Source organism: Oncorhynchus keta, chromosome 15, assembly GCF_023373465.1.
Source record: "Oncorhynchus keta strain PuntledgeMale-10-30-2019 chromosome 15, Oket_V2, whole genome shotgun sequence".
In the NCBI taxonomy this organism is placed as follows: domain Eukaryota; kingdom Metazoa; phylum Chordata; class Actinopteri; order Salmoniformes; family Salmonidae; genus Oncorhynchus; species Oncorhynchus keta.
Window position 1 is genome coordinate 24,656,836 of NC_068435.1, and position 15,802 is coordinate 24,672,637.

Genomic DNA, 15,802 nt, shown 5'->3' on the forward strand with positions numbered 1-15,802 from the left:
AAATTTGATACATTTTAGAATAAGGCTGTAACTTAACGAAATATGGAAAAAGTCAAGGGGGCTGAATACTTTCCGAAGGCATTGTAATTCTGTCATTTGTTGAAGGAGGTTATCTAGCATTTGACTTTTGTTTGACTGGCATTAAACACATTTTGTATGATTCGACGTGAGTCCTAAGTGCTCTGTGTCGAGAGAGCCTTACTGCTGAAATGCGCTGAATTAATTGAGGATCATAATAGTGCTCAGAATTAGTGCTCAGAATTTATGAATGACCTGTTTTGCAACTCACAACAATGTCATTGGCTATCAAAGATAGAGTAACTATCATTACAAAATAACAGTTTCATTTGCTCTGAAATCTTTACATAGTATCCTAACCAAGCCAACAAGGTGGCACAGCACCCCTCTTATTTTGGGAAAACCCTGGCAGAGTGACAATATCTTGGTTTTAAACGCTTTTAAATGTCACATTTATGCAGTATATCCTAGGATTCTCGGGATAACATGATTTATTCCCAGTATTGAAACTTGGTAGATTTTTGTAAAATATTCATCCCTATTCGGTACTGTCGCCTCATATGAAACAATTGATTTCGATCCAAAATTATGGTGTATAGATACAAATGAAGAGTTTTAGCTTCATTGTCCAAATAAATACGTAGCGTAGGGAAGTGTATGAGAGAACAAATTATGCTAATAGATGGTTCCTTTAACATTGTATACCAGTATAAAGAAATCTACATCAATGAATATATCAATCATACAACACGAACAACCTCATCTACAGGCTGAAGTAATTGCATTGGTGTCTGCTGTAACATGTGCTGCTATCTGAGGCTTGCCCATGTAGTCACCTGAGGGATCTTGAAAATAAGTAGCCTAACCAAAGAAGGCTGGTGGGAGGAGCAATAGGAGGACATGCTGGTTATAATGGCTGGAATGGAATCAATGGAACTGTATCATACACATCAAACATATGGAAACCATGTTTGACTCCGTTCCATTTATTCCATTCCAGCCATTACAATGAGCCCGTCCTCCTATAGCTCCTCCCACCAGCTTCTTCTGAACCTAACCTGAAAGTGATAAGCGCAATGGCATAGGTGTTATGGTATCATAAGCAGCCTACAACATCAGTGACTTTGTCAAGATGTTCAGAGATTGACATAACGGCTTAGATGCTGCTGGCTGTCAGACACAGGGTGAAGAGTTGATGTTTTTGATACTACAGGCTGCCTCAATGTTGCTGGACCTCAGGAAGAGTAGCTGCTGCCATCCTTAATAAATACAAATACAAACTGAACATTGCAACTGAAACTTCCTTAGACACTGCTTTGAACCGTATAGGAAAGCTTCCATCCAATAGTAGAGTTCTCAGTGGCTCACGATTTGTGAAAATTGAGTATCAGTAGGCTATGTGTTGGAAAAAATTATGTTGACTATGTTGCTAACGACTTACAGTAACTGTATAGAGAGAAATAACTCCGCCATGGCTCATTGGACAAAGCCTATGAGGAAAATTAATGTTGTTTTTGTAGGGTTTTGGGATAAATGCCGAAAATAAGGTCTATGGTAAACACAGGCTTAGGAGAACTTATATGTTTTGTGCCATGCGATAATCATCAGAATTTATGTAATGATAAAACACACATACATCGCATAAAGGCTTCATAATTCATAAAGGTAATGTTAACTGACTGCTATTATCTCATAGAACAAGACGTTTAAGGTCTCCTACAGCCTGTGTTAACCTTTATTACAAAACCCTATTCTTTCCCCATTTATTTTCCACATAGGGATGGCTGAACGAACCAGAGGTACCTTATTCCCGGGTTTTAGGACTACAAGCTGGCAAGCTCTGTTAGTGCCACTCCTAATTTCCACCATGTTTGCTGTGAGTCCTGTGTCTGCTATTAAACTCAGTGGGTGAAAAACTTGAGGTCAGAGTAGTCAGACCATAGAGATTCAGACAGACTATGACTTCACATCTATGGCCATTCAGCCCCATTGACTTTCTGGCAGTAATTACAGTAGTTGGCACTGTGTCAGCAACCAGGAAATACAGTAGATCAGACCAGGGGGAAAGACCAGCGAGTCAATGACAGCCTTACAATAACCCACATCACAGGAGCATTTTACAGCCCTGTGGTATGGCACAAGGCGCTGGCGCACACAGATCCTTAACAAGCTCCTTTATAGCTCACTGTCAAGGTTTTATTTGATGCTGGACATTTTCAGACTTTTATTTGTCTTGGAGAAGATTCCAATGTGGCCATCTTCCAGCTCAGCAAAATGGCTGCAAGGACATCTAAATCTCTGCAGGGCAGGAAAGGCAGGAACGATACACTTAGTAAGCCTGAGGATTCTCCTCAATGTCAATCCATGGTTGTGTCCCAAATGGCACCCTATAGGAAATAGGGTGCCATTTGGGATGCAATCCATGTGATGCGTGTCAGACATGGCAGAGCCGTAGCAGGCTCAAAAGTTTAAAGAAAACAGTATCCTCAGTTCCGCGCTCAAAGTTGGCATGGACACACAGGGGAATTACCTTCACATAACAAGGGATTCAAATAGTCAGACACAATGTCTGTCCTCTTTTCAGCCTCCATTTTCTTTACAGACTTGTCGACTAGCTGTGAAGTTTGATAGACTTCCAACCGGGATTGTCAGGAAAGTACCTGAACAATTCCAGCATGCGTTGCAGACTAGCAAGTAGTGCTCAGAGTAAACTTCAAACAGCTATTCAAATAGACTCTCTAACGGTTAACAATCCTTATTTAATTAACATGTCTCCATTCAGCTACACTGATTGAAGTGGATTTAACAAGTGAGAGATCAATAAGGGATAATAGCTTTCACCTGGATTCACCTATTCACTCAGTGTAGATGCTCAACAGTGTTCCACTGGTTGATAAAATTGAGCTTCCTCTACTCTTTGTTTAACCTTAAGCCTTGAGACAATTGAGACATGGATTGTATATGTGTACCATTCAGAGGGTGAATGGGCAGGACAACATATTTAAGTGCCTTTGAACAGGGTATGGTAGTAGGTGCCAGGCACACCAGTTTGTGTCAAGAACTGCAATGCTGCTGGGAAAGTGTCCTTAATGTTTTGTACACTCAGTGTACTCCTCGTATAAGAGGAGGTAGAAAGTGTCCCCTCACTCACTAACCAGAAATGCTTCAAACTGTGAATGCATTCAATCTCAGGTCCTCACAGTGACCTAATTTCCCTCCAACATAATTGTGCAGGGAAGAGAGAAAGGAAGGGAAGCAAGCAAGGACACATGGTGTGCAATGCCCCATCCTCTCCTGAGACACATTAACCAATAGACAGACAAAAGGCAGTCTGCTCTTTTACGTTTCAAGTGGAATTGAATTGGACCAACAAGCCTGGGATGAGCTCAGAGCTCATGGTCTTTATGTGGTTGCAAACTTGCAACGTTTGTTGAATTTCCCTTTGCTTGTAGGCAGAAAAACCTGAAAGCAATTAGAGTAAGTCTGAGCTAAAACTTATATCCCTCTGCTCTGTCTGTCGGTCCTGCCATCCAAACCACAAAAACCTTGATAAGGTTACAAGAGCCCAGAAGTCACTCCATTGGTCACATATTAGAAACCACCCCATTCATGGCTAGATGCAGGCAACGCTCTACATCTGTTGTTTATTTTATCACTGCTTCCATGTCAACTTTAAGCCAGTACAGTAGCATTTCATCAAGTTGTGTGACCTGCAAGGACCGTACATAATGTCTATGAAGCCTGCAACTGTTTATTTTCCTGGAAACTAAAATAGCACCTTCAATGAAAAGTTTTACATTAAAATAAAAACCTGTGTTAAGCCCATAGTAAGGACATCTAATAGCATTCTAAAATGTCAGTTATGTCCCTACTAGATATGTCTGGCTAGCTGAGGTATCACGTGTTAGTGGTTAGTCTCATGCTTGACTGCCCGGCAGTTCAGTCTGGTACCAGAGAGGCTGGAGTTTAGTCTGTGATGAGAAGGCAGGTTAATAGAAGGCCATGAATAGGAAAATGTATAATAAACACAGGTTATTTTCCTTAAAAACTGAAACTATTCAAGAACTTTGTAAAAATAAACAAGGAAATGGACCTTTAACCGTATTCGGTTTGATGCCTTAGTCACAACTCATGTCGTTTTTGGGGGGTTGATGCAAAATATGAAAATAAATCTATCAACAGATTGCTTTTTGTTTCTTTCATCCATTTATTTTACTGTGTACCTCCTACTGAAAGAACTTAGCTATGGAAGTTGTTATAATCATTTCATATCTTTGTTTAAAGGACTACTGTATGTTATTTGCTCTGATGAAAATCATGTTTCCTGATCATATGCTGTATCTTATGATGACTCCTGAAACAGGAGTAACATTGCAAATGATTTATTCTGTTGTGAGTATGACTTTTTCGTTGTAATTACTTATTTCAGCAGTAAGTGTGAATCTCGCCTATTGCTGCATTTGTTAGAAGAAAATTAAACAATATAATTGTGAAATGTCATCCTATGAACAAAAAATGTGTCAAATCAAATGCAATCACTTACCAACACAACTCACAATCACAACAAATGTGTATTCACATATTACAAAGCCTCTCAAAATGAATGCAGAATAATACAACAACGATAACAGAAAGCAGTGTTTAACTTACCGTCACAATTCCCTGGGACTCCGTCCTCTGAAAGCCTGAGAATCTGTCGCTCTATTGCTTCTCTCTCTAACACCTGTTGACAAGCTCAGAGCAGGAGTTTGAAAGGGCCCTTATAACCAATGCCTCCGTGGCTCCTGCAGCAACAGTCTTTCCTTCAAGTCGTTAAATTCCATCTCCGAAAGGCCTATGGCCAATGGGAAGTAGTTTGGGAGTGTCTCTTCTCTTGCTCCTCAATCATGGAATGGAGAGAGATAATGAGTCATTCCCTCTTCCTCCGTCTGGGGCTAATCAACCTACATCAACATGACCCTCACTCATGTTGCCTCTCACCCCTTCACTACCATTTTTTGGGTTTGAACTTTTTTGACATGTTTTCTGTTACAGTAGCAGCGGTGGAAGAAAATGAATCACTTTGAGCAGGAGTAATATGTGCTGCAAGGTAACCAGAGACTGTTTGGATTTAGTGTTGAGCTCATGCCAAGAAAAATCTGGAATTCATTTAAAAACTAATTGATCTAGTCATATCTGTGAAGTGAATTAAATGTCCCATCAGATTAGCCATCCTTTATTAGTCTATTTGAAGTGTGAATTTAAGAGATTATAGACTTTAGTTACAATATGATTTTATGCATCATCACATTAACTACTAAAACACGACATGTGGTCATCCTTACAAGGATGGATGGGTCTGAAATAAAACAAAAGAAAACACATGTAATTGTTTATACGTACTGTACATGGTTTGGCTTATGCATACAGCACCATTGTGAAATGTTCTTACCTTTTGAAGAACAAGGAAAGACAGATATCTTTGTGGGAAAACAGCAGGCTAACACTTCTCCTAAGCTAGTACAAAACCACAAACACCACCATCAGAAATAGCCTTCAGACCATATTGCGCAACACTTCAAGAGACAATAGCAAATGATGGATAAAGTGACATCTATTGTATGTACCAAAGTGTTTGGATTATCATGAATTGATTCCCTAAGTATTTAGATGAATTACATAAGAATATTTACACAAATACAATAGAAACCAATGCAATAACGTGAATTCACGCCCACACATTGACCCACCCTTCTCTAATGGACATGCAGCATCACCAAAGGCTCCAGGTGTCGAGGTTGTCATATTTTTCACCGGCATCTGTTTGTCTCTAAATATATAATATGGTATCACTTTACTGTGACATAGCGGCCATCTGTGAAATAGTTCAGTGAAACTGGAGCTGGAGCTGAGGCCAGGTGTGATGGTCTTCAAAGAACAAATGCTTACTACTGATTGAAATCACAGGGTGGTGAAGGGTTAAGTTGCCCCTAGAAACTGATCCTAGATCTGTACCTAAGGAACACTTTATCCCGGAGCTCACCGAGCTAGAGACTCACTGGTCTGCAGAAATGACTCAAATCAGATAATAGTTAGAAATGTCCCTTTTGGAACCATACTGTGTGAAGATTCTAGAACAACCGGATGGCACATGATAAAAGCCGGTAGAGGCAATTAACTCTTCCTCTGAGTTGAGAAATAACCTCGGAACATTGAACTGAATGTTCAATCTTATCAAGTTTTCATGGCCCTTGGCATTATATAGCATGGTCTAGCATTCGGTCATCTCCTCTGTAAAACATTGCTGAAACATTTGTGTTGGTGCATTCGGCCCTTAATGTCTGACGACCTATACCAGTTGCTACTCTTAAAGCCAACAGTTGGAGGTAGAAGGGAAGGGAATTTAGCTTGGAATTCAGGAATGCACTAAAGATGTTAACATGACGTAAAATTAAATTAAGACTTACTTCATTCTTGCTAATGAGTCTGAATTTTAGCGAGGGACTCAGCATGCACAGTGAAATTACAATGTTTTGATAAGGAAAGTGATGTGGGAGGTCTGGGAACAGAAAGCCAGGAAATAGCTGAAAGACTCACAAACATTGGCTCCATTTCTGTTTGGAGTAGGGGGATATCATCTGATAAAAGTACATACTAACGCCCCTCCCGAGTGGCACAGCGGTCTAAGGCACTGCATCGCAGTGCTAGAGGCGTCACTACACAGCCGGGTTCGATCCCGGGCTGTATCACAACCGGCCGTGATCATGAGTCCCATAGGGCGGTGCATAATTGGCCCAGCATTGTCCGGGTTAGGGGAGGGTTTGGCCGGTGGGGCTTTACTTGGCTCATCGTGCTCTAGAGACTCCCTGTGGCGGGCGGGGTGCCTGCAGGCTGACTTCAGGTGAACGGTGGTGCGGCTAGCGTCCGGGTTAAGCAGGTGGGTGTTAAGAAGCATGGTTTGGCGGGTCATGTTTCGGAAGACACATGACTCAACATTTACATTTACATTTACATTTAAGTCATTTAGCAGACGCTCTTATCCAGAGCGACTTACAAATTGGTGCATTCACCTTATAACATCCAGTGGAACAGCCACTTTACAATAGTGCATCTAAATCTTTTAAGGGGGGGGGGGTGAGAAGGATTACTTTATCCTATCCTAGGTATTCCTTAAAGAGGTGGGGTTTCAGGTGTCTCCGGAAGGTGGTGATTGACTCCGCTGTCCTGGCGTCGTGAGGGAGTTTGTTCCACCATTGGGGGGCCAGAGCAGCGAACAGTTTTGACTGGGCTGAGCGGGAACTGTACTTCCTCAGTGGTAGGGAGGCGAGCAGGCCAGAGGTGGATGAACGCAGTGCCCTTGTTTGGGTGTAGGGCCTGATCAGAGCCTGGAGGTACTGAGGTGCCATGGTTGGTTGCCACCTTTGCCTCCCGAGCCCATTAGGGAATTGCAGCGATGAGACAAGATTGAAATTGGGGGTAAAATAGAAAAATAAAATTGGTACTACTTTTTTAGTTACTATGTTCTTAAGATTGTTTTGAAAAAGTCTTTCATATGATGAGAATCCAATCGCATAAAACTTCTGTCCCTAATCATGAGCTCATATATATATATATATATATATATACCATTACATCTCCCTGCGCTCATAAGCAGGGTAACATAATAGGTAACAGGGTCACAATCAGGTAACATAATAGCCAGAGCTGCAGCTAGCTTTGCTGTTTGCTGTTTGACTATTTAACTTTCCTGTAAGATCAACTACATACTTAAAAATGGCAGCCCACCTTTCAGATGTTTAAAATAATGTCTTGGATTTAGGTAGTACTTCATAGCAGTTCATTTGAACAGTGTTAATGAGTCGCAGATGGCAGGATTCCCCCCATGGATTCTCCTATTGGAAGTAACCCAGTTCTGACATTATTAAACTCCTTCAGTGGGTGACGAGAGCCAATAACAGGCCCACTAAGCAAAACCTCCGTAACCCTGAAGAGTATAACGTGACGGAAAGGCATGTATTCCACAGAGAGGAACATTAACTGTCAATATGTAAATCTGGTTACAATGTACCCGGGGAAGAAGTAGAGTACACTACAAAAGGCTGCTGTGTTTTAATTTTGTTCAACAGTTTTCTACATTGATGAGTCCCAGTCAGTCACAGTTTGAATTTCATGAGGATATTCCCAAATTACCTTTTTGTTATTCACAGCCTCAAAGGAATGTTCATATCAGTGGCAGAATCTTGTTTCTAATCCTTTGCGCTTTTTTACCTCAATTTACACATTTTCCTCTCACAAGTACTGTATTTAATTTAAGCCATGTGAAATTCATTTTATCGTTGTTATTACTGTCACCCTTCCGCTAGCTGCTGTTCAGGTGGTTGGAATCAGCAGATAGGGTTGGCTGCTGTGTAAATACTGGGCATAATTTATGGAACACTTTTGTATGCTCTCCCTCGCACTTGTATTTCATCGTGTTATTTTCTCCCCAGAAACATAAATAGCAAATCTCTTGATGGCAATATATTTCTTGTTAGGACAACCACATGTGAAAAGCGGCAAGGACAGCTCAGAAAAATACAAAAGGCATACTGTCAGTCTTTGCAATTTCTCATGCAAATTATCCAGTAACAACACAGATGTACTCCCTTGTAAACCTCATAAATGTCATGAATTACAGTTGTGTGTCTCTAGTAGAGTTTCAATGATACAAACTGCACACTCAATGTTGATATATGATCATCTCTTGACGTTTCATGCATTTTCTGAGAAGTTTAACAAGAAATCCAGGCACTGTAATTCCAAAAGGATGTAACCTTGACTGACACTCAATGGGGAAATCCTCCCTTACACATTTTTAGGTTAGACTGGTCCTCCTTAGATTAATTATCTTGTCATTATCATCAGAGTGTGTAAATATGTCATCAAGACAAAGGGTGTCTACTTTGAAGAATCTCAAATACAAAGTATATTTTGATTTGTTTAACACTTTTTTTGGTTACTACATGATTCCATATGTGTTATTTCATAGATTGATGTAGAAAATAGTGAAAATAAAGAAAAACCCTTGAATGAGCAGGTGTGTCCACATTTTTGACTGGTACAGATCGAACGTTTCTTGCTTGAGCTTTAAGGATCTCACTTTGGTCCTGGTGGTCCCACCCTAAGTGAGTTAACAGACGCTGCTCTGAAACTATTCAGAAACGCAATGTTCCCCTTATCATTTTGTTTGGCATTTTGGATCAAATCAAATGAAAGTGTCTTTGTTCTCTGTGTTTTGATGGGATGAACAGTTACAGTGGGACATGGAGTAGCCTGGGTTTCATTATGATGCTTGGCTGTGAGCTTGCAGCTCACTGCTGTCTTTATATCCTTGTTAATGCCAAAAACAGTCATAATATGAGGAGGACAAAACATCCTTCGTCTAATGGCTATGCATGAAGTGTCAAACAAATTATTCAACATTATCAAACAAATTGAAAATGTGTCAATTTAACAATGAAAGCGTATAACCTAGGCTCCTACACAAAGCATGACTATAATGTAACCCCTCTTAGAAATTCAGATTAATCTGAACAGAACTACACCCTTTTACTTAGCTCAACAAAAGTTCCAGATCACATGATGTCTCCTCTCGATCATAGTTGACAACAACTGCACTACATTATGTTTGATCGGATAGTTATCTATAAGAGATATAGCATATGGTCCATAATGACTATTAAGTTGAGGAAATGGAGATGGCGAGAGACTCCTCTTTGGAACCCCTGAGTAATGACAGAGGGAGATATAGTCTCAGGACTCCTGATTGACACAGCCTCTCCAGGGCAATGCTGCACATTCCAAAGGTTCTGAAGTCAACTGCCCCCAAGGCAGACAGTGCATAACCTTAGGAAAAATGCACATGCGGTATAAATGGCTATTGAACACCCTCATTTGAAACACCTACATTGGCTCTGCCATTAAATGGTTGGTCTGAATTTATGTCATGTTGGTCTGTCAGTGGATGTTAAAGTAGGTGGACACGTTGTTAGATTACTTTCACAGTTTATGTATGATTGCTTTGTCAATGATTGATTCAAACCTAAAAATAGGCCTGCACTGTTCCTTTCATTTGGCAGTCTTTCAGGGACATTTGGATGTAAATAATGGGCCTCTTGAATTTGCAAAGTACAGTAGCCAGGTCTGAAGTCTGCCTCCATCCCTGGTACAACCTTGACGACATCCTGCAGAATCTAAGGGTAATTTGGTTAACTGTGGGGTAGAAATAAAGATATGTGTCATTGCTACATTCTTTCATATTCAGGTACGCCTGTTACAGATTCTCTGCAATGGTAATAATTATGGGATTATAACAAGCCATATGAATGAGCTGATTATAATACACTCCAGCTAAATTAATTATTACCACCACTATGGGCACAGTATGCAGGCATTAGGCATTATTAGACTATCCATTTGTTTTCCATTTAACGAAATGCTTATGCTTACGAAAGCGTATTTTAATTAGTACTACAGGATGGAATAGTATGCCCTTATTGTTTGGTAGCCCAAACTGACATCCCCATCACACTGTAGATAATGCAACATGATGTATAGTGTTCAGTTTCTAGTGCTCCATACACTTTTCTGTGGGAGGGGAATATGCCTAAGGAACGCTGGTGTATTTATTATTAACCCTTTGTTGACTGCCTATCACACAGCTGCATTTTGCTCAGTGATGTCACTGCATAGCAGCACCAAAGAAGGTAGAGTTCCAGTATGTAAAAACTGTGTGCTAGTAACATTCTACCTGCAGGGTGACTCTGTGTGGTCTGTCCTCTGCAGCCGAATACACTTTATGTGTTGACTCAGGTAGATGGACATTTCATTGTTTAGTCCTAATGATATATTTTCAATCACAGGATGATAGGTCCTATTTTATTACTGGTTTGATAGACGACTTTAATATATTCTATATTCTACTGAATCCTTATTAATGCAAAGGTGTGTAGGCTTCTGACTTCCCCACCAGCTGTTACACTGCCCTATTGTCAGGAGGACATAGAAACCTAAACAGTGTGGTTTAAACAACACGTTTTACCCTTCGATCCTGAACGTTTGCATTTTGTTTACACCTAAATCAGTCTGCTTTGTTCGATATCAGTGGAAAGAATGTCTAAACTCTTCTTGAGGAAGGTATTTGTGTTGAACTAGAGAGCTGGCTCTGACACTGATTAAGTCGATGTGGAGTGACGTAGTAGATGGGAGTGAATTGTGCTGCCTTTTACATCAGGTCTTATAAAAATACTACAACCATCTGAAACAAGGGAAACACATATTGTCTGAAAGTGTGTGGGTGAGGCAGGGTACTTTTAGGGGGCCTAAGTGAAAAAAAAATACCTTGCAGGTAAAACTTTTTATTGCCCTCCCATTTGATGGCCGAGGGGGCAAAATACGTTTTAGAGTTTGTTTCCTGCAATTCTACACATTTTGCCATGGGGCGGAGAAAATATTTCAGTTTTACAGCTAAATTGCCGCTATTCTACACATTTTGCCTTGGCTTATTGTTACGCCCTGACCTTAGAGAGCCTTTTTATTTCTCTATTTGGTTAGGTCAGGGTGTGATTTGGCTGTGCATTCTAGTTTTCTATTTCTTTGTTGGCCGGGTATGGTCCCCAATCAGACGCAGCTGTCTATCGTTTTCTCTGATTGGGAATCATACTTAGGCAGCCTGTTTTCCACCCTAGTTTGTGGGATCTTGTTTTTGCATAGTTTCTGTGGAGCCTGCAGAACTTTACGTTTGTTTGTATTTTGTTGTTTTTGGTGTCTCCGGTGTGCCTTCACAGCCCAGTGCGTCCTGTGCAAGCGCCCCGCAGTTGTCGGGCTAGGGTGAGCATCCAGCCAGGACGCGTTGTGCCAGCTCTACGCTCCAGACCTCCAGTCCTCCTCCACGGCACAGTATATCCTGCGCCGGCTCTGCACACTATGCCTCGAGTGCGCCTTCACAGCCCAGTGCGTCCTGACCCAGCGCCCCGCACTTGCCGGGCTAAAGTAAGCATCCAGCCAGGACGGGTTGTGCCAGCTCTGCGCTCCAGACCTCTGGTGCGTCTCCACTGCCCAGTATATCCTGTGCCCGGCTGCACGCACCATGCCTCCAGTGCGTCTCTCCAGCCCGGTGCATCCTGTGCCAGCTCTACAAAGCCTGCAGTGATGATCCATGGCACGAAGCCTCCAGTGATGATCCATGGCACGAAGCCTGCAGTGACGATCCCTGGTCCAGAGCCTCCTGCGACGATCCACGGTCCGGAGCCTCCTGCGACGATCCACGGTCCGGAGCCTCCGGCGACGATCCATGGTCCGGAGTCCCCAGCGACGATCTACAGTCTGGTTCCTTCGGAGACGATCTACGGTCCGGTTCCTCTGGCAATGAACTACAGTCCGGAGCCCCCGGCGACGATCCACCGTCCGGTTCCACTTCTGCCATGTTAATAGGATACCTTAGTGAGAGTGCCAAAGAAATTAAATGGGGGTCTGTCATGTCAAATAGTGTCCCCCTGCCAAAAAGTGTCCAGTCACTATGGGATTCGAGAAGCTATTATCGCACTTCGCTATATCAACGGTGTAATGAGCTAATGCGTTGAGATCATTACAGCCAAAATGAGAATATTTTCAGCCCAGCTATGTAAACAAAGCTCATTTCTGCGACAATTTTGCTGGTTAAGATGAAAACATTGCTTTGAATTACTTTTGGGCACCTAAACATTTGAACAATATTAAAAACTGTACTTAGTTTTCAAATTAGCAAAGGCGCATTAACTTACCTTGCAGATCACAAAGTGAGCTCCCATTAACACTTCATTCATGTGCAAATCAGTTCAATTCATACACTGGCTTCTCTGGCTGGCATATTTTGAATTTGAGCTTCCCTTCCCTTCCCTTGTCTTGCTATTAGTCCTTTTATGATTATGTCTCCCTACCTCCCCTACTCCACCACATGGCATAGGCATAGCTCAGTAATACAGCAGTACACTTGTAGTTGAATATAATGCAGGACACAACAGACAGTTGAATAATGTCAAACTCACGAATACCAGCAGGGATTTACAACAATTCATTAAATGAACAACCTGTGTAAAAAAAACAACAACCTGGCAATGTTTTGTGGAAGAGGTGTGTCATGAACTTGTTGATTTTATTGTATATACCCGCATGGCAGTCACAGACTGAAATACATGAGTATAGGCAAACATCAACACAAACAATAAAATACAATTTAGTTGTGAAAACAGGAGTATGAATGATAAGTAAAGTACATCATATGAGATGGGGACAGTCTTGGCGTGGGGACAGTTCTGGCGTGTGGGATAGAGAAAAGAGGTGGGTGCTACAAGTGGTTCTGACAGTCACTTTCCCTCGACAGGCAGCCAGTCTCAGAAGGTGGACTTGAAGAGGGAGACTGTAAAGTCCAGGCACAGCTGTTTGCAGTGCTAGCGTATGTAGTGCATCAGTGTATATCACTGTGCCCAGGATGATATGTCAAGGTCATGTCCATAGCAGTTTAGATCAAACCACATGACATTAACAGTAACTGTAGATAATGTACTGAAAAGTGGAATCTTGGAGGGTGGTTGATCATGGAGGACATCAAGTAGATCCAGGTCCGGGATGCGGTAGGCTTCTCAGAGCATGACAGAACCCCTAGAGGACATCAGGTAGATCCAGGTCTGGGGAAGGGATACAGTAGGTGTCTCAGAGCATGGCAGAGCTCCTAGAGGACATCAGGTGGGTCCAGGTCTGGGGAAGGGATATAGTAGGTGTCTCAGAGCAGGACAGAACCCCTAGAGGACATCAGGTGGGTCCAGGTCTGGGGAAGGGATACAGTAGGTGTCTCAGAGCATGACAGAACCCCTAAAGGACATCAGGTAGATCCAGGTCTGGGGAAGGGATACAGTAGGTGTCTCAGAGCATGACAGAGCTCCTAAAGGACATCAGGTAGATCCAGGTCTGGGGAAGGGATACAGTAGGTGTCTCAGAGCATGACAGAGCTCCTAGAGGACATCAGGTAGATCCAGGTCTGGGGAAGGGATATAGTAGGTGTCTTAGAGCATGACAGAGCCCCTAGAGGACATCAGGTAGATCCAGGTCTGGGGAAGGGATACAGTAGGTGTCTCAGAGCATGACAGAACCCCTAGAGGACATCAGGTAGATCCAGGTCTGGGGAAGGGATACAGTAGGTGTCTCAGAGCATGACAGAGCTCCTAGAGGACATCAGGTAGTTCCAGGTCTGGGGAATGGATACAGTAGGTGTCTCAGAGCATGACAGAACCCCTAGAGGACATTAGGTAGATCCAGGTCTGGGGAAGGGATACAGTAGGTGTCTCAGAGCATGACAGAGCTCCTAGAGGACATCAGGTGGGTCCAGGTCTGGGGAAGGGATACAGTAGGTGTCTCAGAGCATGACAGAACCCCTAGAGGACATCGGGTATATCCAGGTCCAGGATGCGGTAGGCTTCTCAGAGCATGACAGAACCCCTAGAGGACATCAGGTAGATCCAGGTCTGGGGAAGGGATACAGTAGGTGTCTCAGAGCATGACAGAGCTCCTAGAGGATATCAGGTGGGTCCAGGTCTGGGGAAGGGATATAGTAGGTGTCTCAGAGCAGGACAGAACCCCTAGAGGACATCAGGTAGATCCAGGTCTGGGGAAGGGATACAGTAGGTGTCTCAGAGCATGACAGAGCTCCTAGAGGACATCAGGTGGGTCCAGGTCTGGGGAAGGGATACAGTAGGTGTCTCAGAGCATGACAGAACCCCTAGAGGATATCAGGTGGGTCCAGGTCTGGGGAAGGGATACAGTAGGTGTCTCAGAGCATGACAGAACCCCTAGAGGATATCAGGTGGGTCCAGGTCTGGGGAAGGGATATAGTAGGTGTCTCAGAGCATGACAGAACCCCTAGAGGACATCAGGTAGATCCAGGTCTGGGGAAGGGATACAGTAGGTGTCTCAGAGCATGACAGAACCCCTAGAGGACATCAGGTAGATCCAGGTCCGGGATGCGGTAGGCTTCTCAGAGCATGACAGAACCCCTAGAGGACATCAGGTAGATCCAGGTCTGGGGAAGGGATACAGTAGGTGTCTCAGAGCATGACAGAGCTCCTAGAGGATATCAGGTGGGTCCAGGTCTGGGGAAGGGATACAGTAGGTGTCTCAGAGCATGACAGAACCCCTAGAGGACATCAGGTAGATCCAGGTCTGGGGAAGGGATACAGTAGGTGTCTCAGAGCATGACAGAACCCCTAGAGGACATCAGGTAGATCCAGGTCTGGGGAAGGGATACAGTAGGTGTCTCAGAGCATGACAGAGCTCCTAGAGGACATCAGGTAGATCCAGGTCTGGGGAAGGGATACAGTAGGTGTCTCAGTGCATGGCAGAACCCCTAGATCCTGAAGAACAGGAGCAAACCATCCGTGCGACTTATATACCGACCTAATATAATAATAATAATAATATATAATATATGCCATTTAGCTGACGCTTTTATCCAAAGCGACTTACAGTCATGTGTGCATACATTCTACGTATGGGTGGTCCCGGGAATCGAACCCACTACCCTGGCGTTACAAGCGCCATGCTCTACCAACTGAGCCACAGAAGGACCACAGAAGGACCTGTGTCTGTGCCGGTTTTGCTATATATTTACCATGTCGGAGGGTATATCTGTGGTCAGTGGATGGTTCTGAAAAGATATGCGTTGTTTGCATCACCAAGCAGTGTCCAGGAAATAATGAAATAAAACTGTTAGATGCTACCACCCCCTTTTCAAATC

The 15,802-nt window shown here is 43.0% G+C and overlaps 1 protein-coding gene across 14 annotated transcripts in view; it reads right to left on the reverse strand.

Annotated features, from left to right (window-relative positions):
* The window catches only part of LOC118394644 (tenascin-N-like), a 38,435-nt gene extending 33,528 nt beyond the window's left edge, over positions 1-4,907 (reverse strand). For 7 of the 14 annotated variants that reach the window (XM_052463743.1, XM_052463740.1, XM_052463744.1 and 4 more), the window contains exon 1: positions 4,669-4,907. The gene's annotated coding sequence lies outside the window, so the exon portion shown is untranslated. The remainder of the gene's footprint in view (positions 1-4,668) is intronic. The other 7 variants (XM_052463732.1, XM_052463737.1, XM_052463733.1 and 4 more) reach the window with 1 other exon arrangement.
* Positions 4,908-15,802: the final 10,895 nt, after the last annotated feature.